Source organism: Aphis gossypii, chromosome 2 (assembly GCF_020184175.1).
Source record: "Aphis gossypii isolate Hap1 chromosome 2, ASM2018417v2, whole genome shotgun sequence".
NCBI lineage: Eukaryota > Metazoa > Arthropoda > Insecta > Hemiptera > Aphididae > Aphis > Aphis gossypii.
In genome coordinates, this window is record NC_065531.1 from 10,110,414 (window position 1) to 10,117,170 (window position 6,757).

The following is a 6,757-nucleotide window of genomic DNA, read 5'->3' on the forward strand; positions in this document are numbered from 1 at the left end:
TTATTGAGCTCCGCCGCCGCTACTGTACAACAAATCTTTCGTTAGTTGAAAAAGAATGTCATTCGTCCATAAATAATGAAATGCCAACACTGAAATCCTAAGAACATACAGTATTAATACAATACTCCAGGTGTTCGCATAATGTCTTAGGTTTGCTAAAGTAGAACCTCGTTGCACATCTTACATAATATTATAGCATTATAATATATTCGTAAATCGTGCATATTTTTTATAACATAAAAAGTGTTCAGTCATGCAAACTAGAGTTTTGAATACTACATATATATTTCTTAACAATATACGACGCATATAATATATTATCTATATAGTATGTACATATTCTCATGAAGCGATATTGTATGGTAGTTTATATTTTTTTACCTATGCACGGGAACACAATCAAATCACTATAATATAAATGGCCAGTTTGTTTGTTACTGATTAGATATAATTTTTTAAACAGCTGATTTTGTTGTTGGTTTTTAGAATAAATTTAAATCGTTTAATCTGTGTAATCAATATTTTTTTGATGCACTATATTATCAAATTGTTCCATGCATGAAGCACATCGAGTGTGATGGAATTTTATATGTTAATTTTTCATTTTAGTGTTCCAAGAATGTCAAAATATTAATAATACATTGTGTAAAAACGGAATTTTAACAACAATTATCATAGAAAATACATTATTTAATTGTTATACCTTATAAATTATTATTATTATATATATTATCTAACGCATATCTATATAAATTAATCGCAGAAATAAGTGAATTTGTGTGTATTTATATGTTCCGTTATTTTTAAAATATACCATAATAGTTACACACTTAGGTACATTAGTATACATGGATGATTCTCGAAGTTGATTTTTGTACTTTAATTGTATTAATTAGTAATGGTCCACTGATTTTTTCAAATATGTAGAGTTATAAAAAAACTTAAATGACTCTATAAGTATATACATAATATGTTTTCAAAAATACAAACATTGAATTATTATTTGCTATAATATTGTAGTTGACATCAACAGCGCCAGTCTCGCGCCCTCTTCGTCGCTATTATATACGTAGTAGTTCCGCAGAATTACCATCTATCATTGAAATCCCTCATCAGATTTGACTTAATCATACTATCAGTGGTTATTTTCAGTATGGTTTATTGTGCCTCTATCTTAAAGTTCATTAATTGAGTCCTGCAATGACACTTCAGTAACATGAACGTTGTTATACCGTTTATATAAATACCAAGAATATTGAGTATGAAAGTATTAAATTTAAGGTGCGGAACTGCTGACCAGACGTGTTATACAGACTTGGTGTTTTGGGGAGGGGGACAATATTCGTAAAATGTTCAAAAATATAAAAAATATTTTGATGAGAGGAGTTTATACAATATTAAATTATCAATATATTATTATTTATTTGCAATTTTACCTTTTATTTACGGTTTCTTCAAAAGAATTTTTTTTTTAATTTAAATAATACAATATTGTTAGGTTTTTTATTTTATTTTTTAATTCATATCACACATTTTGAAATTTTTAATATTATAATTTTAATTTTTAGAAGTAATAAGTTTATTAAAAAAAAAGTGATAAAATTAACACTAAGGAATAAAGACTAATTAATGTGAGTCATTAATGATTATTAATCATCATGAAACAAGAATCACAGCAGTACAGTATAAACAGGTTGTACGAAAATCGTAAATATACTATTCATTTTATTCACAACAAAATGTCGAAATCGAATATTGATAGTTTCGAACATCGTCTACATGTCACATTTAAAGCCGAAGATAGTTTTTATTAATAGGTTATCGCATTACTATTATAATACTATAAAAATATTTATTAAAGAAATATTGCTATCTTAAGTTCTTAATTTAATTAATTAATCTTAAATTTATTCTATTAAAATAATATATATACAACGGGTCAACATTATTTTTCGTATAACATTGTATTTATCATAACATTTATTAACATGACAAACGGTAATAAAAAGTTAACGGTAGAATATGAACATACCTACTATAAACAGTATAAAATATTATGCTACTTTTTTATGTTAAATTTTATAGCATATAACGGATTACAAAAAAAACGAAATGCTCCAAAATACTAAATAGCCATAAATGACAAATCTAAAAAATATTACCTATGCAGTATACACAATGTTGGAAAAAAATTTATAGAGGGGAATACAACACCCATTTTCCCTAACCATAATAATTACATCACTAGTACGGTTGACAAAAAGTTATAATTTTGTTGACGATTTGGAGAGTATAACAACAATAGTTTGTACTCCAAAGTCTAATTCGGAATGTATCGGTACAATGATGTTAACAAAACATATACATATATTATGTATATGAGTAACTAGTTGATTTTGTTATTGGTATATTAGTTAAAATGATATTGATATAATTTATTGTTATTATATATTATCTATTTTCCATGCGCTATATTATAAGAATTGAAAATAAAGATAAAATTAGGTCCATTGGCCAACGTCCAACGGGAGTGGTAAAAGTTGGTGTCTATAAGAGAATCTGTTTAATATAATTTATAAGCAAATCTAACGCAAATGCGTGTGAGATTTCAGTTTTGTGCCAAAACGTTCCAGCACCATTTGGACCATTGTAATATTTACATAGTATATTGTTTACGAATATATTAGGAACATAAACAATGCCATGTATCTCGCTAATAGTTATACATTTATAATCATCTAACTAGTACTTGTTTTATGAAAAATTAAGTGTAATATTCGATGCTTTAATTAAAATATTGTATTTTTATTTATCCAAGCTATTAAAAATTAGCTCTTTATTTGGATTATCAGTGTACTGCAGCTGTGTGCGTTATCATTTTATTATAGTTGTGCAGATTATATATTGTATATTGTATGTATGCATAAGTTGAATAGGCATTTTAATAATTATTTAATTAAATCACGTTACACTGTTTACAAGTAAATTTGCATAATATAATAATATTATAAATTATAATATCACAATGTATTCGATGTACTGCGTAGTATATGCAATAGCACATGCACCTACAGTACGTCATTTTTCTGCTTTGTAACGGACTGCGTTTTGAGTGGTATCTGTGCAATGTATAAAACTGTGTCATTATAATATTAATTATTATTATATTATACCTACAATGAAGCAGGTTTTGAGTGTGAGCTTAGCTCAATTTTCACACATATATCTGAGTCCCGAAACGGGCCGATCAGCCTGTTCTACCATGTGCTGTTGGCGTTCTTACGGTTGAAAATATGACCTGAAGTATATAGCTTTTTAGGTATGTCAGAAAGATCGATAACTGCGCATAATAATTTAGAAGTCAAATAAGTTAGAATTGTTAAAATCGTTAATTATTCACGTTTAGATTTTTTTCAATAATATTGTAGAGTTAAGATTGAAAACAGCCTGCTCGACAAATGTTGCTGCAATTCCGTTCAAATTAGAATGAGAAAACCTCAAACGCTTATAAATAAGGACCTATACATACTTGGACGCTGCAGTATTAAAATTGACGAATGCGCGTTGTACTTATAATGCAAACTATATATATTATACGTTGTACGTATAAACTCGGCGATCGCGGTGCCGTTTGATAGTATAAAAGTCCGAAGAAAACTTTCGCGGAACAGTGGCGCGAGAGGGTCAAGGGAGGCGATGGTAAGAGCCACGGCGAGGAGGGGTAGAGTCGACGTATAATAAATCGATGCAAGCGATTAAAAACAAAAAGGTGGTATCGGTGGCGTCGTATACACAATATATTATAAAGGAGAGTATATGGACGTATAGGTATAATATGTATAATATATACACAGTGAGGCGTCGAACGAAACGCTCCGGCCGAGTCTGTGTGTAGGTACTGCAGCGTTACCTATGTGTGTGCGTGTGTATGGGACTTATATACGATACATAAATGCGCACACACACACACAATTATATATAAGTATACAGAAAAACGTACATCGCTCGGCACGTATGCGTATTATATGTATATAATATGCATGTATATAATATACGAGTACGTATATGTGTACGCTATTATATATAATATATGAGAAATCGATAGTGGCTCGATGTAAATGGGCGGCATAGGTGTATATATTATATGTGTAGGAACGTCGACTACTTGCGACGAGGGTGGGTAAAAGGAATATATTTATACGTATAGGTATGATATAGTTATGTGTGTGTATGTGTGCTTGTGGGAAAAAGGGTTGTAAGACGGATTTTCAATAATAATAATAATAATATGTACATAATATAATATATATATACGATGCTTGCGTACATATACATATAATATCGAACGGGTCGTTTGCGCGTGCGTGTGCGCTACGCGAATGCGCGGACGCTCCGGAGAGTGAGAAAAAGACGGCGCGAACGAGAGAGAAGATCGAATTATTGTATCGCCAGCGTTGCCGCGTCCTGCGCACAACGGTAGGGTTATACGCCGCCGCCGTATGGAAATCACGAGCGGCCGAGGTAGGTCGATTTGAATAATCCTCGGCCGGGTGTAAGCGCCTCCCCCGCGAGGCACTATACGCATATATGTATTATGTATATAGTGTAATGCAGTGGTTTTTTTCCCCCCAGTCCATGTCAGCGTATACATTTTCCTTCCTCTAGACGGGCGTGGCTTGGAGGAAAAAAAACGGATAAAAAACACTCCTGTTCGTCTGTTCTATTCGACGATATATAAATATAATATATATTACATAATGTACGTACACTATGAAATGTATACGCAGACGAAGACGAGCGAAAAAAATGCATAATTTAAATATCATATAAATCTTATACATAGCCACATAGGAGATTGATTAGGAATGTCATTATGAGCTTATAATATTTATTATAATATTGTTTTTTGCAATACGTATAATTATATCCTCAAAAACTTTACTGGGAAGGTGTAGGATAAATTGTCTTTCTTCGTTTGTGAGTCCACGAATATAATAGTATAAGTATAAGTATAATATAAGTAAAAATATAAATATACATTACACAGGACTTGATACGCGTAAATATTATACACTACCCGTAATCATAGACCATTTTATTTTTATTTTGTAGTCATAGCAAGCTATTGCGGATATTTCGGTTTTACCATAATGTTGTCATAATCAATAATTTAATATTTGATTAAAAACAATATGAAAATACAATAGAATTATAAAACAACGAATATGTATAAATAATAATAAAAAACAACTATGTTTCTTCTTTGACGATTTATATTTTAACAAACTCAAAAATTGAAAATGCTATTTAAGTTACAACACTGGTTAAAAATATTTAAATATAAATAATGATCACTGAGTAAGAATGATCGAAATATATAATACACTAAAATATGTCCACAATAAATATACATTTTTAAATATTGTAGTTATCAAAAACTTAGATTTTGTAAACTTCTTTTATTTGGTACTTACACATTTCAACACTTGTTATGATTTTCATTGAACACAGATGTAGGACGTAGGTACTATAAAAGTTATACAATTTATACACTGAAGATATTCAGAATTCAGATGCATTATTATAGAATATTGTGCTCTCTTATAATATAGTCTAGTACAGATAACATTTATACTTCTATTGTCGATAGGTTGTTGTACTATTACATACACTAATACACATAACATAACATATGTAATTATGATAATAATAATAATATAGTAATAGGCGAGGAATGCGTGTCGAAAACATCGTTCGTTCATATATCGTGTATAGTTATACGGTTACATTACAGCCCTATATCGTATTAGTGTCTAACGAGGCTTGCTCATAATTTTTTATTTTTTTGTAAATTTGTGCAAATTGACACTGACGGATACGTGAGCGAGAAATTGCTGTAATAATATAACACACGTATTAAACGCGCGTGGAGTGCAGATAATATCTTCTTATCATTATATATAGTATATTATTACACTTACTTTTTCCAAACACACACACACACATAAATGTATATATGTATATTGTACACCAAGTATAATATACAACGCTTAAGTGTGTTACTCATTGTGCTATTCATATGATATAATAATAATAATAAATAATAGTAAATTATTATTATATGTATGTACATAATAATATTAAGGTAGGTAGGTAAGTGTAGGTTCATAGGTGGTCGTCGACCGTAATAAACATGAAATTATGGATTTATATTCATTACTCACACCAGTTTTGTGAGCGAACAAAAAAATTTCGAATTTTTCACTCAAATTATACGATTTTTCAGAAATTAAATACATGTAGACAATAATATTATTGATAGGTATACCGCGAGTGGTACACGCGATCATCGTCTCATAGACATGTCGTTACGCATGTCCGCCGCCTAGTGTTCATTAGTCCGAAACGAAAATAATATAATATTATAGCAGAAATTCATACTTTTTCAATTCTTATATTATTCTCCGATATTGAAACTGTTTGCTGTCTATTCGCTAAAAAACAAATTACAATCATCGTATATCATTTATACGTCGTTATGACTGTAAATACAATCGAAAAGTCGATCTGAGAAATGTTACATCATGATTCCATTAAATAAAATGTTCAAACCGATAAAAAATGTACATCGTTTATATAGGTAGATAGACATCATATACTAGTCGGTTAACTATAATAGTACACTAACATTCAAAACGTTGTAATCATATACGTTGCGTAGTAATGTAACAAAATTGGCTTTTTAAATCAATAGTAA